Here is an 18,691-nt window from a genome sequence, read left to right on the forward strand (position 1 = left end):
TTCTAAATCAGTAATTGCAATATTATGCAAACTCAATTTGTCCATTATCTGTCAACGTTCTTGTTTGCGTTTATTTCTCTAGATATGTTTCTTTAGACTATCCAAAGCAACTCCTAACTTGAACACCTGTCTTATGGGTTTGTATCTTAGAATTTAGCTTAGATTATTTTCATGTGTAGCTTGTTGGCAACTCATATCTTGAAGAATTAAAAGTTTCATACTGATATGACATCTACTTAGATACTGAATTATATTGAACTCATTATTCTAAAGTTGTTTTAAGGCTTAACAATTTGTTTATGGATCATTATATCCGAGGTCAAAATTATTTTATATTGACTTTTTCTATGGAATAATTGATAATAGAATCCTCTTCAGACATATTTTACAATCTCAAATAATGGTTTACGTGTCTTTTCATTGGTAGCTTGTTTCTTGTATTATATTTAAGTGAGATTATTAATTTGCTTGACCAAATTAATATTAGCTATTATGACCTAGCTATTAATAAGAAAATGCATAAGGAAAATCACTGGCAGTTATCTTTCTTTTGCTCTTTCCCTCTCTCTGTTAGTAAGCATTATTAGCATTAAGTTTAGCATTATATTTAATTTGCTAATTTTTTTCATACGAAAATCATTATGAAAAAGAGAAAGAATTTAATCATACAAATTGTGAAGATCAAATACTAAAGAGTAAAAATATCATTTATGAAGATGATGAGTATCTTAGTTTATTTTACTTATAAAATCTCTTTTATAGGTTACAAATATGTATGAATCTTACATAATACTTTATAAATCAAATTTGATGGTAAAGGTTCAATTAGTTTTTTTTATTGACACTAAATTAAAAAAATAGTTGGAACTAATTTCAATACAACATGATAAAACTATTGTAAATAAAAAATATATAACAAAAAATCGCTGTCAAAAGTTACAAAAAGCAATGGTGTTAAAACCGTTGCCAAAGATAGCTACAAAATGACAACAATATGAAAATCATAGCAAAAAATACAACACCAAAGGCAACGCTTTTAAACCATTGTCTTTCTGAATAACAAAACTACAACAGCTTAAAACCGTTACCTATACCGTTATGGTTTTAAACCATTACGTCGTGAAAGAGAACGGTTCTAAACTATTGTCAAAAAAATTGTCTATGCTAATAACTATGGCAACGATTTTTTTGGTTGCCGTTGCCTTAGGTAAAAACCGTTGCCTATGAGCATTGGCAACGGCCGCATATACCACAGGTCAAAAACCATTGCCAAAGCATTGCTTAAAGTTTTAGGAATGGTTTTCTGATATATGGCAATAGTTTTCGACCGTTGCGAAAACCCTTATTTGTTTTAGTGTGTGCATAAGTATCAGTGGTGTGAGGCTAGATAATTTCTAGACTGAGTTCAAGGAGATGATAAAAGTGGGACTTTTAGTGAGTTGTACAGAAATCCTGTTATCATATTTGGTAGGCTACGCTAATACAGTTTGATACAATATCCATCGTTGATGAAGAAGCAAGTATGTAATAGATGTTTCAGATTCATCAAAAGACTCAAGCTCAAATGTCGATGTTGAATTGTATGTTGAGTTTGAACATATAGCTACAGATAAAATTTAACACGAGTCAAACATGGATGATAATAGAGTAATCTGCATAGCAAACAACAATGAGGGTTAAGAGGACTTCAGAGCCAACTACGAAGTCAATGACGAGAATCAGGATACTAACGAGGTAGGTGATATGGTTGTGTAGAGTGCAGTAGTTTGACATGCAAGCCAACATCCTTTTGATGTTCCACACACCTTTTATGTGTGTCTTGGATTTTGACGTCATGTATGCACCGAAATGATACGCAAACCCATGACAGTTAGCTTTATAATAACTTGCTGAGTTAGTACTAGCTTAGCTTCAAAGTTCTCTGCCAAAAACTGCCATGCGCTTGTTTACCAAGAAAGCATGACTATTGTCTGTTCTATCGATAATGATACCCACATCAATAGGGAGACAAAAATGTGTACTACATATAGTAAAAAGTGTAAATTTTAAGCTTTCACCTTTTTGACTCAAGTAGTAAGCAATGCAACATGTCTTTTTATTTCACTCATTCTTGAGACATGATAGAATTCAGTCAATCAGAATGTGTCGACTCTAATCTCATTTTACGTCTCTAATAGATCAAGTTTCTGGGGCAACAATATTTTGGTGGCCGATACAAATAACATAACACTAATAAATATAAAAAGTTCAATAAAAATAATAATTATAAAATAATTATTATTAAATACAACACAATTATAATTAAACTATAATTACAGAAATATTTAAAGTATAAAATAATTCTAAATTATCTTTGTACATTAAGCAAAATAATATAAAATAATATATAACTTAATATAAAAGCTAAAACAAATTTGTATAAAACAATTTTTTATAGAACATATCATAATTATAAAATGAAATAAAATATTAAACTGTTTTTATAAAAAATTAAATTTTGAAATTATTTTAATTTAGTTACAGAACAATAAATTATTAAGATATTAAGTAATTACAGAATAATTTTAAATTAAATTGTTTAAAATATAATTATCAAGTGGTAAACATAAAAATTAAACTTTAATTTTAAAAATATGAAAATTATAAAATAATTATTTACAAACTACATAATACTATTAAGATAATTATAAATTACTTACACAATAGTTATAAATTATGACTACTTAAAAATATTAACATAATTAAATTATAAAATATTAATATCATAAATTATTAAAGTTGTCATACTAGTTAAAATTATAACACTATATTAAAATTATTTAAAGTTCGAAATTATAAAAAAATATAAAATATTATTAATTACATTATTACAGTAAATAATGAGATTAAGCAAATAATGAGGAGTATAAAATAATTAAAAAAATAAAAGAGATTAAGCTGATTAAAAGTTATATATTGAGAATGATCCAAATTCTTAATAATATATTCTTTCGATAATGTATAATTATGCACCATTTTATAACACACACTAACTGTATTAAAAAATATCAAAATTCTCTATAAAGATGCTACCTGCCTGATTTGTCTGCACATCTTATTGTTCCACATCTGCTATATCCTACCACAAGCCAACATAACTACATTATACAAAATTTTTAAAATTAATAAATCAGTCCTTTTATAAAGACAAACAACATAATGTAAAAATTAATGTCTAACAAAATAAAAATTTAAAATTGATTAAATAATTAAATTTTGTTAAAAATTAATGTTTGCCTCAATAATATTTCTTAGAGACTGTATTAGGGTATTACTCTTTTTAAAATTTTCAATGTGCAAAATTGTTCTAACCGAACCAAAATAAATATAAATATATATTTAATCACAGTCCAGTTAAACCACAATATTCTGATGAACCATTATTATCTAGTCTGGCTTAATATCCAGTTCGATTTTCATAAAATTGAATTTAACTGTAATTCACATGAACTTAGAGAAAAGAAAATTTCATGGAGAAAGAAAAAAAAAGAAAAATAAAAGGAAAATATATAATTAGGTAGCAACTAGTCCGACTACCAAGTAACGAAAGCGAAAGCAGCAAGATATTTTAAGCAGAGAAGAAACTGTTTGAGGCAGCAATGGCAAATTGGGTCTTTGGTTCCCATTTCAAAACCCACTTTGGAAACACCCTCTTATCCTTAACAAGCCTCTCAGTGAGACCCAATAATAGTGAAGAAGAAACCAACGTCATTTCTCCCTCTACCTTCTTAAGATTCTTGGTCCTCCTCTCGTACTCTTCTGCCACCAACATAGCGATGTCAGACATTCTTGATTTCTCTCGCTATATTATTGTATGGTACCAAATATATGATGTTGCTTTGAGTTATGATTCTTAAGATGAAGAAATGCAACAAGATATTTATAGGAGCTAGGGGACTATAGAAACGAGTGTGTGAAAAGTGGATGGGCTTTTTCTTTTCGGATAAGAATGAATTGAACGCTGAATTGAAGCCTAAAAATGGAGATGCTGATTTTAGATATTTGGGTGGATACACTTTTTAAATGGGTGGGTCATGGAAGTGGTTTTTTTTAATGGTATTTTTTAATTCGATAAGTTAAGAATTAATTAATTATAAATCTAAAGATTATTTAAAAATTTATTGTTAATCAATAAATTATTAAATAGAAAATCAAATGAAGCGATTATTTGACTAACTAATATTGGTTATGAAAGTTATTTCTTATTTAAAATTTTAAATATTCTCTGAACATGTAAGAACAAATTTTGGAAGAATTTATAATTTTTTTAAATATTAAAAAATTAAATTTTATAATTTATTTAGGACTTTGATAGGGTATTATTATGATAGAATATATAAATTATCATGTTATATATGCATTTAGTTGTTAGTCAAAAAGAGATGTGGCATTTTAGTCCATGTGAGCTTTTTGTTGAACAAATTTCGAGTTAAATACCAAAGTGGTCCCTGAGATTCACAAAAAGCACCGATTTAGTCCCTGAGTTCCCAATTGCACATATTTAGTCCTCCATATTGAAAAAAATGCATCAAGTTGGTCCCCCGCATATTTTCCGGCCAGATTCCTTACCGCCGGGAGTGACGTGGCGAATGAGTGCCACGCTGGATGAACGAAAACGACGTCGTATTGGGTTTTGGCGCTAAACCCACTAATAGACGACACCGTTTCAACTCAGCATCTACAAAACTTTCAAACCCCCTTCCCCAATATTGAAAGATCACTTTGTCTTCTTCATCTCCTGCGAACTGAAACCATCAAACCCTGGCATTCTAGACTCTTGGCGTGACTTTTTGAAGTAAAACAATCTGGAGTTCAGTGGAACCTCTTCATCGTTGGCTGAAGATCGGTGAAGGAAGGAGCAAAGATTCTGCCTGGAATCTCCCGTGACAGAGGTAGGCATGCAGAATATTACATAGTATTTTTCTGTTCTACGTAGTGGTAAGGTATCGTACATTATGGATTTTACTTGGAAATTTGGTGTAGATTGATGGGAAACCATGGATGCTATGTTAGTGGATAGGGTTTTTGCATTGGGTGGTGTGGTGATGAGCGGATAATTTGTATACTTTTTGGCATTGTTTTTAGTATGTTTTTAGTATGATATAGTTAGTTTTTAGTATATTTTTATTAGTTTTTAATTAAAATTCACTTTTCTGGACTTTACTACGAGTTTGTGTGTTTTTCTGTGATTTCAGGTATTTTCTGGCTGAAATTGAGGGACCTGAGCAAAAATCTGATTCTGAGACTCAAAAGGACTGCAGATGCTGTTGGATTCTGACCTCCCTGCACTCGAAGTGGATTTTCTGGAGCTACAGAAGCCCAATTGGCGCGCTCTCAACGGCGTTGGAAAGTAGACATCCTGGGCTTTCCAGCAATATATAATAGTCCATACTTTGCCCAAGATTTGATGGCCCAAACCGGCGTTCAAAGTCACCTCAAGAAATCCCAGCGTTAAACGCTGGAACTGGCACCTAAATGGGAGTTAAACGCCCAAACTGGCACCAAAGCTGGCGTTTAACTCCAAGAAGAGTCTCTACACGAAATTGCTTCATTGCTCAGCCCAAGCACACACCAAGTGGGCCCGGAAGAGGATTTTTATGTCATTTACTCATTTCTGTACACCCTAGGCTACTAGTTTCTTATAAGTAGGACCTTTTACTATTGTATAGAAATCTTTGGATCACTTTTAGATCTCTAGATCATCTTTGAACATTTTAGTTCTTAGATCATTGGGAGGCTGGCCATTCGGCCATGCCTAGACCTCATGCTTATGTATTTTCAACGGTGGAGTTTCTACACACCATAGATTAAGGTGTGGAGCTCTGCTGTACCTCGAGTATTAATGCAATTACTATTGTTCTTTCATTCAAATTCCACTTGTTCTTTTACCAAGATATCACTTGTTCTTCAACATGATGAAGGTGATGATTGACGCCCATCACCATTCTCACCCATGAACAAGGTGACTGACAACCATTCTTGTTCTACAAGCATCTGAGGCTTAGTGAATATCTCTTGGATTCTTGATTGCACGATGCATGGTTGATCGCCTGACAACCGAGTGCTCGCCTGACAAACGAGCCAACCATTCCGTGAGATCAGAGTCTTCGTGGTATAGGCAAGAACTGATGGCAGCATTCAAGAGAATCCGGAAGGTCTGACCTTGTCTGTGGTATTCTGAGTAGGATTCAATGACTGAATGACTGTGACGTGCTTCAAACCTGTAACCTACTGGGCGTTAGTGACAGACGCAAAAGAGTTATTCTATTCCGGTAGGGGAGGGAACCGAACCGGTGATTGGCCGTACTGTGACAGAGTATTGAGCATTAGCTTTCACTGCGAGGATGGGAGGTAGCTGCTGACAACAGTGAGACCCTATACGAGCTTGCCATGGAAAGGAGTAAGAAGGGTTGGATGAAGACAGTAGGAAAGCAGAGAGACGGAAGGGAAGGCATCTTCATGCGCTTATCTGAAGTTCCTACCAATGAATTACATAAGTATCACTATCTTTATCTTTTATGTTATTTTCGTTCATCACCATATATATCTGAGTTTGCCTGACTAAGATTTACAAGATGACCATAGCTTGCTTCAATACTAACAATCTCCGTGGGATCGACCCTTACTCACGTAAGGTTTATTACTTGGACGACCCAGTGCACTTGCTGGTTAGTTGTGCGAAGTTGTGTAATGCCATGGTATTGAGCGCACCAAGTTTTTGGAGCCATTACCATGGATTATGAGAGTTGTGAAAAAGTATAGTTCACAATTTCGCGCACCAAGTTTTTGGCGCCGTTGCCGGGGATTGTTCTAGTTTTGAGCAAGCCTTTGGTAACATCAGTGCCAAGATCCGGCAACAACATCAAATTTTTGGTGTTATTGCCCGGGATTGTTTAGGCTGGACAACTGACGGTTCATCTTGTTGCTTAGATTAGGTATTTTTTTCGAAATTCTTGAAGATGAATTCTAGAGTTTCATGATGATTTGTTGAAATCTGGCTGGCTGAAAAGCCATGTCTAATCTAATTGGACCGAGGTTTCAACTTATCACCACAAGAGCTTGTTGATTTCGTATCAATCTTGCTTTTGGAGCAGTGATTTGCTAAGGCTTGGCTGACCTTTGGTCATGTCTAGTGTTTTGGACCGAAGCTTTCTTTGGAAGCTTGGCTGGCTGTGAAGCCATGTCTAATTCCTGGACCGGAGTCTTAGACTAGCATTGCACTGATTCCTGGAATTCTCATTAAGAATTTTGATACCTTTTTCCACTTAATTTTCGAAAAACACAAAAAGATTTTACAAAATCATAAAAACCAAAAAGATTTCATGTTTCTTGCTTGAGTCTAGTGTCTCATCTTAAGTTTGGTGTCAATTGCATGAATTCATTCATGTGTCTTAAGGATCTTCAAGTAATTCTTGATGATTTCTTGCTCTGATCTTTGAATTCTATTGACTTGAGTATTTTGTGTGTCTCATATGCATTTTCAGTTCATTAGTGTCAGTAGTATACAAACTGCTAAGTTTGGTGTCTTGCATGCATTGTTATTTGATTCTTGTTGCATTTTAATTATTAAAAATCCAAAAATATTTTTAATTTGTGTCTTTTCAAGTCAATGATACAAGGGATTGAAGATTCGGAACACACTGCAGAGGAATTATACAGAAAAAGCTGAGCATTCAAAAATGCCCAGTGAAGAAGGCAGACTGGCGTTTAAACGCCAGCCAGGGCACCTGGTTAGGCGTTTAACGCCCAAAAAGGTAGCATTTTGGGCGTTAAACGCCAGAATGTATACCATTCTGGGCGTTTAACGCCAGGATGGTGCTAGGGGGAAGATTTTGTTTTCAAATCAATTTTTTTCAAGTTTTTCAAAATCAAATCTTTTTCAAATCAAATCTTTTCAATCAAATGTTTTCAAAATCAATTTCTTTTTTTTTTCAAAGATACTTACTAACAATTAATGATTTGATTGAACATCTCAAATTTGTTGCCTTTTCTGTTGAGAAAGGTTTTATGTTTGAATCATATCTTTTCTTGTTAGGCAAGTCATTTGTTTTCAAAATCATATCTTCTCAAATTGTTTTCAAATCATATCTTTTAAAATGGTTTTCAAATCATATCTTCTCAATCACATCTTTTTAAAACCATAACTTTTCAATCAAATCTTTTTAACCTCATCTTTTTCAAAATAGTTTTCAATCAAATCTTTTTGACTTCTAATTTCAAAATCTTTTTCAAAAAAACACTTGATTTCTTTTCCACTTTCAATTTTCGAAAATTATCAATCAAATTTTCAAAATATTTTCAAAATCTTTTAATTGAATTTTCGAAAATTTCCTTCCCTCCTTCCCACATCCTTCTATCTATGGAGTACCACTCCTTCTAAATGCACAATTCGAACCTTATCTAATTAAAGTTCGAATTCTTCTTCTCCTTCTTCTTTCTATTTCTCTTTTCCTCTGACACTTCAAGGAATCTCTATACTGTAACATAGAGGATTCCACATTTTCTTGTTCTCTTCTCTTTCATATGAGCAGGAGCAGAGACAAAGGCATTCTTGTTGAAGCTGATCCTGAACCTGAGAGGACCCTGAAGAGAAAGCTAAGAGAAGCCAAAGCACAACTCTCTTTAGAGAACCTGACCGAATTCTTCAAGGAAGAAGAACCCATGGCAGCCGAAAACAACAACAATGCCAACAATGCAAGGAAGGTGCTGGGTGACTTTACTGCACCTACTCCTGATTTCTATGGGAGAAGCATCTCTATCCCTGCCATTGGAGCAAACAACTTTGAGCTTAAGCCTCAATTAGTTTCTCTAATGCAACAGAATTGCAAGTTCCATGGACTTCCAATGGAAGATCCTCATCAGTTTTTAGCTGAATTCTTGCAAATCTGTGACACAGTCAAGACTAATGGGGTTAACCCTGAGGTCTATAGACTGATGCTATTCCCTTTTTGCTGTAAGAGACAGAGCTAGAATATGGTTGGATTCTCAACCTAAAGAAAGCCTGGACTCTTGGGAAAAGCTAGTCAATGCCTTCCTGGCAAAGTTCTTTCCACCACAAAGATGGAGTAAGCTTAGAGTGGAAGTCCAAACCTTCAGACAGAAGGATGGAGAATCCCTCTATGAAGCTTGGGAAAGATACAAACAATTAATCAGAAGATGTCCTTCAGACATGCTTTCTGAATGGAGCATCATAGGAATTTTCTATGATGGTCTCTCTGAACTATCTAAGATGTCTTTGGATAGCTCTGCTGGAGGATCTCTTCATCTGAAGAAGACGCCTACAGAAGCTCAAGAATTGATTGAAATGGTTGCAAATAACCAATTCATGTACACTTCTGAAAGGAATCCTGTGAACAATGGGACTAGTCAGAAGAAAGGAGTTCTTGAGATTGACACTCTGAATGCCATAATGGCTCAGAACAAGATATTGACTCAACAAGTCAATTTAATTTCTCAAAGTCTGTCTGGAATGCAAAATGCACCAAACAGTACTAAGGATGCTTCATCTGAGGAAGAAGCCTATGATCCTGAGAACCCTTCAATGGAAGAGGTGAATTACCTAGGAGAACCCTATGGAAACACCTATAATTCTTCATGGAGAAATCACCCAAATTTCTCATGGAAGAATCAAGAGAGACCTCAACAAGGTTTCAATAACAATAATGGTGGAAGAAACAGGTTTAGCAATGGCAAGCCTTTTCCATCATCTTCTCAGCAACAGACAGAGAGTCCTAAGCAGAATACTTCTGACTTAGCAACAATGGTCTCTGATCTAATAAAGACCACTCAAAGTTTCATGAATGAAACAAGGTCCTCCATCAGAAATTTGGAAGGACAAGTGGGACAGCTGAGCAAGAAAGTTACTGAACTCCCTCCTAGTACTCTCCCAAGTAATACAGAAGAAAATCCAAAAGGAGAGTGCAAAGCCATAACTATGGCCGAATGTGGAGAGGAAAGAGAGGAGGAGAACACCACTGAGGAAGACCTCAGTGGGCGTGTACCAATCTCCTCTGAGTTCCAATGGAAATCTGAGGCTCAAAATGAGACCATAGAGATTCCATTGGACTTACTTCTGCCATTCATGAGCTCTGATGAGTATTCTTCCTCTGAAGAGGATGAGTATGTCACTGAAGAGCAAGTTGCTAAATACCTTGGAGCAATCATGAAGCTGAATGACAAGTTATTTGGAAATGAGACTTGGGAGGATGAACCTCCCTTGCTCACCAAAGAACTGGATGACTTGTCTAGGCAGAAACTGCCTCAAAAGAGGCAAGATCCTGGGAAGTTTTCTATACCTTGTACCATAGGCACCATGACCTTCAAGAAGGTCTTGTGTGACTTAGGATCAAGTGTAAACCTCATGCCCCTCTCTGTAATGGAGAAATTAGGGATCTTTGAGGTGCAAGCTGCAAGAATCTCATTAGAGATGGCAGACAATTCAAGAAAACAAGCTCATGGACTTGTAGAGAATGTTTTGGTGAAGATTGAAGACCATTACATCCCTACTGACTTCATAGTCCTAGAGACTGGGAAGTGCATGGATGAATCCATCATCCTTGGCAGACCCTTCCTAGCCACAGCAAAGGCTGTGATTGATGTTGATAGAGGAGAGTTGATCATTCAAGTGAATGAAGAATCCTTGGTGTTTCAAGCCCAAGGACATCCCTCTGTCATCATGGAGAGGAAGCATGAAGAGCTTCTCTCAAAACAGAGCCAAACAGAGCCCCCACAGTCAAACTCTAAGTTTGGTGTTGGGAGGCTACAACCAAACTCTAAGTTTGGTGTTGAAACCCCACATTCAAACTCTAAGTTTGGTGTTGGGAGGTTCCAACACGGTTCTGAGTACTTCTGAGGCTCCATGAGAGTCCTCTGTCAAGCTAATGATATTAAAGAAGCGCTTGTTGGGAGGCAACCCAATGTTTTATGATTAATTATTTTCTTTTGTTATTTTATCTTTTTTGTAGGTTGATGATCATAAGAAGTCACAAAAACAATGAAAAAAGCAAAAACAGAATGAAAAACAGGAAGAAAAACAGCACACCCTGGAGGAGAAGAAACTGGCGTTCAAACGCCAGTAATGCTAGCTGTTGGGCGTTTAACGCCCAGTCTGGCACCATTCTGGGCGTTTAACGCCAGAAAGGGGCACCAGACTGGCGTTAAACGCCAGTAAAGGGCAAGAACCTGGCGTTAAACGCCAGGAATGGGCACCAGCCCGGCGTTTAACGCCAGAAATAGCTCAAAACGTGATTTTGAGCCACATTTGGTGCAGGGATGACTTTTCCTTGACACTACAGGATCTGTGGACCCCACAGGACCCTACCATCACCCTCTCTCTTCTCCCCCCATTCACCAATCACCTCAATACCTCTTCCCCAAAAACCCTTCACCTATCAAATCCCATCTTTCTCTTCACCACTCACATCCATCTTTCATAAAACCCCACCAACCTCACCCTTCAAATTCAAACCACTTTCCCTCCCAAACCCACCCATAATGGCCGAACCTTTACCCCATTCTCTCCTATAAATACCCTTCTTCAACTCTTCATTTTCACACAACCTAAACACCCTTTCTTACCCTTCTTGGCCGAACACACTACCATCTCCCTCTTCCTCATTTCTTCTTCTTCTACTCTCTTCTTTCTTCTTTTGCTCGAGGACGAGCAAACATTTTAAGTTTGGTGTGGTAAAAGCGTTGCTTTTTGTTTTTCCATAACCATTTATGGCATCCAAGGCCTGAGAAACCTCTAAAAAGAGGAAAGGGAAGGCAAAGGCTTCCACCTGTGAAGAGGGTGCACAATGGAAGCAAGATTCAAGAGGAAAGCCGGTCCAATTGAGAAGGCATGACCTCAAGCCCGTGGCTAGAGGATGGTTAGAGTTCATACAACGCTCAATCATCCCCACTAGCAACCGGTCCGAAGTTACCATAGACCGGGCCATCATGATTCATAGCATCATGATTGGAGAAGAAGTAGAAGTTCATGAGGTTATAGCTCAAGAACTCTACAAGGTGGCGGACAAGACCTCCACTTTGGCAAGGTTAGCCTTTCCTCATCTCATTTGTCACCTCTGTTATTCAGTTGGAGTTGACATAGAGGGAGACATTCCCATTGATGAGGACAAGCCCATCACCAAGAAAAGGATGGAGTACACAAGAGATCTCACTCATCATGAGATCCCTGAGATTCCTCAAGGGATGAATTTTCCTCCACAAAACTATTGGGAGCAACTAAACACCTCCCTAGGAGAATTGAGTTCCAACATGGGACAACTGAGGGTGGAGCATCAAGAACACTCCATCATCCTTCATGAAATTAGAGAAGATCAAAGAATCATGAGGGAGGAGCAACAAAGACAAGGAAGAGACATTGAGGAGCTCAAGCACTCCATAGGATCTTCAAGAGCAAGAAAGAGCCGCCATCACTAAGGTGGACCCGTTCTTTGATTTCCTTGTTATTATTCTTCTGTTTTTCGAAAATTATGCTTTATGTTTATCCATGTTTGTGTCTTATGATCATTAGTGTCTTAGTGTCTATGCCTTAAAGTTATGAATGTTCTATGAATCCATCACCTTTCTTCAATAAAAACGTGCCTAATTGATAAAAGAAAGAATTGCATGAATTTTGAATTTTATAATAGTTTAATTATTTTGATGTGGTGGCAACACTTTTGTTCTTTGAATGTATGCTTAAACAGTGCATATGTCTTTTGAATTTGTGGTTCATGAATGTTGGCTCTTGAAAGAATGATGAAAAAGGAGACATGTTACTGAGGATCTGAAAAATCAATAAAATGATTCTTGAAGCAAGAGAAAGCATTGCAAAAAAAAAAAACGAAAAAAAAAAACCGAAAAAAAAAAGAAAGAGAAAAAGAAAGAAAAAGAAAGAATAAAGTTGTGATCCAAGGCAAATAAGAGTGTGCTTAAGAACCCTGGACACCTCTAATTGGGGACTTTAGCAAAGCTGAGTCACAATCTGAAAAGGTTCACCCAATTATGTGTCTGTGGCATGTATGTATCCGGTGGTAATACTGGAAGACAGAGTGCTTTGGGCCACAGCCAAGACTCAATAAATAGCTATGTTCAAGAATCATCATACTTTACTAGGAGAATCATTAACACTATCTGGATTCTGAGTTCCTAAAGAAGCCAATCATTCTGAATTACAAGGGATAGAGTGAGATGCCAAAACTGTTCAGAGGCAAAAAGTAAAAGCCCCGCTCATCTAATTAATACTGATCTTCACAGATGTTTTTGGAATTCATTGCATATTCTCTTCTTTTTATCTTATTTGATTTTCATTTGCTTGAGGACAAGCAACAATTTAAGTTTGGTGTTGTGATGAGCGGATAATTTGTATACTTTTTGGCATTGTTTTTAGTATGTTTTTAGTATGATATAGTTAGTTTTTAGTATATTTTTATTAATTTTTAATTAAAATTCACTTTTCTGGACTTTACTATGAGTTTGTGTGTTTTTCTGTGATTTCAGGTATTTTCTGGCTGAAATTGAGGGACCTGAGCAAAAATCTGATTCTGAGACTCAAAAGGACTGCAGATGCTGTTGGATTCTGACCTCCCTGCACTCGAAGTGGATTTTCTGGAGCTACAGAAGCCCAATTGGCGCGCTCTCAACGGCGTTGGAAAGTAGACATCCTGGGCTTTCCAGCAATATATAATAGTCCATACTTTGCCCAAGATTTGATGGCCCAAACCGGCGTTCAAAGTCACCTCAAGAAATCCCAGCGTTAAACGCTGGAACTGGCACCTAAATGGGAGTTAAACGCCCAAACTGGCACCAAAGCTGGCGTTTAACTCCAAGAAGAGTCTCTACACGAAATTGCTTCATTGCTCAGCCCAAGCACACACCAAGTGGGCCCGGAAGAGGATTTTTATGTCATTTACTCATTTCTGTACACCCTAGGCTACTAGTTTCTTATAAGTAGGACCTTTTACTATTGTATAGAAATCTTTGGATCACTTTTAGATCTCTAGATCATCTTTGAACATTTTAGTTCTTAGATCATTGGGAGGCTGGCCATTCGGCCATGCCTAGACCTCATGCTTATGTATTTTCAACGGTGGAGTTTCTACACACCATAGATTAAGGTGTGGAGCTCTGCTGTACCTCGAGTATTAATGCAATTACTATTGTTCTTTCATTCAAATTCCACTTGTTCTTTTACCAAGATATCACTTGTTCTTCAACATGATGAAGGTGATGATTGACGCCCATCACCATTCTCACGCATGAACAAGGTGACTGACAACCATTCTTGTTCTACAAGCATCTGAGGCTTAGTGAATATCTCTTGGATTCTTGATTGCACGATGCATGGTTGATCGCCTGACAACCGAGTGCTCGCCTGACAAACGAGCCAACCATTCCGTGAGATCAGAGTCTTCGTGGTATAGGCAAGAACTGATGGCAGCATTCAAGAGAATCCGGAAGGTCTGACATTGTCTGTGGTATTCTGAGTAGGATTCAATGACTGAATGACTGTGACGTGCTTCAAACCTGTAACCTACTGGGCGTTAGTGACAGACGCAAAAGAGTTATTCTATTCCGGTAGGGGAGGGAACCGAACCGGTGATTGGCCGTACTGTGACAGAGTATTGAGCATTAGCTTTCACTGCGAGGATGGGAGGTAGCTGCTGACAACAGTGAGACCCTATACGAGCTTGCCATGGAAAGGAGTAAGAAGGGTTGGATAAAGACAGTAGGAAAGCAGAGAGACGGAAGGGAAGGCATCTTCATGCGCTTATCTGAAGTTCCTACCAATGAATTACATAAGTATCACTATCTTTATCTTTTATGTTATTTTCGTTCATCACCATATATATCTGAGTTTGCCTGACTAAGATTTACAAGATGACCATAGCTTGCGTCAATACTAACAATCTCCGTGGGATCGACCCTTACTCACGTAAGGTTTATTACTTGGACGACCCAGTGCACTTGCTGGTTAGTTGTGCGAAGTTGTGTAATGCCATGGTATTGAGCGCACCAAGTTTTTGGAGCCATTACCAGGGATTATGAGAGTTGTGAAAAAGTATAGTTCACAATTTCGCGCACCATGTGGGTAGGGGTAATCGGAATGCTCTGTTTTCAAACCGAAAATATGAAATTTCTATAATGGCATGGTGACTAAAGTAGTTGTTAGTTAGGGATTTTGGCATATGATCTGTTGTTGATTGTGGATTCTATATTTTAGTAAAAATTTTGTATAATTTTTTTCCAATACAAATGGAGAAGTTGCTGGATATAATGTTCCATCATGGTGGAACGTTTAAGAAGAATGCTGATGGAAAGTTGGTTTACTCACCTGACAATAAAGCTTGCTTAGGTGATTTAGATGAGGATAGACTTGATGTCTTCTTCATCAGGAACTATTTCAAGGAGTTGGGATATGACAAGGTAATTGAGTGTTGGTGGCTGGTTCCGGAGAGGAGCTTGGAGGTTGGTCACAATGGATTCATACACGAAGACCTACGAACATTATATCAATCCTCTTCCGGGTCAATCCATGTGGAAAAATCAGCATATAGTAAGCCCCAGGCTCCTAACATCAAACGAAAACCAGGAAAGCTCACAACCAAAAGAAGAAAGGACGCTGATGAGGGTCCTAGTGTAAACAAGAAAGCTAAGCAGACTGTTACCCTAAAGAGACAGCTCAAGCCATTCACATGCACATATTGTGGTGTAAAGGGCCACACCAAGAGGGGATGCAAACAGAAGAGAGCTGATGAGCTTGCTGCTGCTCTTGCGGCTGCAGCAGCAGCTGTGGCAACTTCAAAGGACAAAGCTACTGCTACTGGGAGTACACCTGCACCTGAAGCAACCAACAGTACCAATCCGGCAACATCGGCAGCTGACATTCCACCCCCAGTGTCTGGACCGCAAGCTGAAGAGGTTGAATTATCCCAACCAAGCTATGGTGGAACACAAGATGAGGTATAAAATATCCCAAATGATTTGTTGTTCATAATCTTATATTTAACTCCCCTTTTCACAGTAACTCATTTAACTTATTACACTTCAAGCAGGCACCACCCAGCAACAAGGCCACCTAAGTTACCAACTAAACGGAAGACCACACCACAACCAGTAACTTCTTCTCCGATGCAAGGAGCAACTGCAGCCACAGCTTCAAGGTTGGAAAGGTTCATGAAGATGGTTCCAACACCTCAGTTCAAGGCACCAAGGAAGAAAAACCCTTGATTGGGATGTTGTAGCAGCTGCTTTAACAATATATGGGATTTGGGCATTGGTTGATATTTTGGATTTTTTGTTACCTCTCTTAGGGAATGGCTCTTATGTAGACTATATGGTTTATTTTGATTTTCTGGTAGTAGATAATTTAACAGAGTTTATGCTTGAAGGTAGCTGTTTCAGTCTGTTTATCCTTATGTGGACAACTGCAACTATGTTACATTGACAATGTCTTGTTTATAATCTACAAAGCTACTATTATCAATTTACATCTTATGTTCATTCAGTTTGGTTTCTATTTTTGTAAAATCTATCTACAAATAACACACCAATAAATTAAACATTTCCCATACATTCATTAACAGATGCTTCCAAACACAGTTCTTACACTTTTCTCATCACAGGTGAAACAAGTTCTTACATTTTTAACATTACACCTAAAACAACAACTAACATAGAAAAAAACAACAATCCTAACATTTGTATCATATATTTCTGGGTCCTTAACTCAGCCTCCAAATTGCCAATCCTCAAAGCAAGACTAACGCTCACTTCTTCATTGTTGTATGCAGCAGTGTCTTCCAAATTTCCTTTATCATCTTCTCCAATGTCTGCCCATCGAAAGAAGCCACACCATTTTCTTCCACTACTCTGTGAACATGAAATTTAACTGTTACCATCAAATTAGTCAGCAACAAATCTTCATGAAACACTCACGTTGTAATTCGGGCATCCAAAGAAGGGCTTATTTGGGTGGGTTTCCGTTCCAGACCATCGGAGCATAGGACGTTTCCCACACCCACACCGCTCTGGTACTCGCGTGCCTCTACTCTGACTTGGCCTCCTTGTGCATGATCGCAAAGAACTTCCCTCTCCTTCATCTGCATGTCCAACCATCCTCCAACCAGCAAAGCAATGGGTACGAGAATGAACAGGGAAGAAGAAGAAGAAGAAGAATAACAAGAGGAAGAAGAAGAAGACGAAGAAGAGAAGAAGACGAAGATGTGCTGTGCCAATTCCGAGTTAGGGTTTAAAAAAGGAATCAGGGACAACATTGGTGCATCAAGTTTCATTTGCCACATCATCCAACCGTTGGACACTCCAGCGTGGCACTCATTCGCCACGTCACTCCCGGCGGTAAGGAATCTGGCCGGAAAATATCCGGGGACCAACTTGATGCATTTTTTTCAATCTGGAGGACTAAATATGTGCAATTGGGAACTCAGGGGCTAAATCGGTGCATTTTGTGAATCTCAGGGACCACTTTGGTGTTTAACTCACAAATTTCACTGTATCATTTTATCGTAGTGGTCGCAATAATTAATTTTACATTCTTCTAAACAAAAATAAAAATTATGTGGTAGGTCATCAACAGTGCTCTTTTTATTAAAGTCAACACTTAGGATTTCACATGAAATGCTGGTCAAAATCACATGGTTCAGAATTTATGAACCGTGGGTAGAGTTTCCTTTTATAACTGCTTAGTGCTTAGATCTATCCAAGAAGTAAGAACTAAAAATCATAGCCTATGGAAAAAAAAATTAATAAGATAATAAAGAACCTGACGTCTTTCACAATTCACATGTCGAAAGCTATCCCTATATCCATTCTTCATTTTAAACGTGAGTGCACAGACCACTGGACCTTTTGGCTGTGAATAGCATGTTTCCACGTATCTTATCTAATAATCTAGTACGATATAATGCTAGGAATCATGTGTATTATGCAACATTTTACATGAGATACTGTAATTAGATTCAGTTAGGTTGGGATAGCATTAATAAAACCACAATACAACTATCGACGTGGACGGCTGGACGCTATCGATTACGTTCATAAACTTGATCCATTCTTAAAGGATATTAGATTCCCAAAAATACATTAGGATATTACTATATTGGAGTGTAAACAACGTTCCGCTTGTAATATAAGGTGTTCACGGGTTTAGGCCACCTGATTATTCGTTCGAAATCGAAACGAACCAATCAAATTGGTTCCGAAATCAATGAATAATCAGATACAATTTAAATTAAATCAATGTTATTTTATGTTAATTAATTGTGTTAATTAGTTCGGATAATAATTTTAGAGATGCAAAATTTGAACTAACTCGTAAATTTAAACTTTTATTAATTAAATTAAAAATATATATAATTTTTATTGATTATTAGTATAATCTAACTATATTTAATATATAATTTTTATTAATTAAATTAAATTATTGACTTTTTTATTTGATTTATTATATTTATATGATTTTTTTAAATAAAATTTTATTTTTTTATTTTTTTATAAATTTCTGTTTTATCATGTATTCAATTATTTAAACTGAACCAATTCGTTTTTAATCGAGTTGATTTAATTTAGCTATACAAAAAAAAAACTTAAATCTAAACAAATTATAATTCAATTGATTCGATTTTAATTTACCTCGAATCTGATC

General features: G+C 36.7%; 1 non-coding gene across 1 annotated transcript; it reads right to left on the reverse strand.

The window, feature by feature from the left end:
• Positions 1 to 9,106: 9,106 nt before the first annotated feature.
• LOC130958933 (small nucleolar RNA R71) lies at positions 9,107 to 9,214 on the reverse strand. Its single transcript, XR_009078033.1, has one exon. It is a non-coding gene; the product is annotated as a small nucleolar RNA R71 (small nucleolar RNA).
• Positions 9,215 to 18,691: the final 9,477 nt, after the last annotated feature.

The sequence above is a fragment of the Arachis stenosperma genome, chromosome 10 (assembly GCF_014773155.1).
Source record: "Arachis stenosperma cultivar V10309 chromosome 10, arast.V10309.gnm1.PFL2, whole genome shotgun sequence".
Classification (NCBI taxonomy): domain Eukaryota; kingdom Viridiplantae; phylum Streptophyta; class Magnoliopsida; order Fabales; family Fabaceae; genus Arachis; species Arachis stenosperma.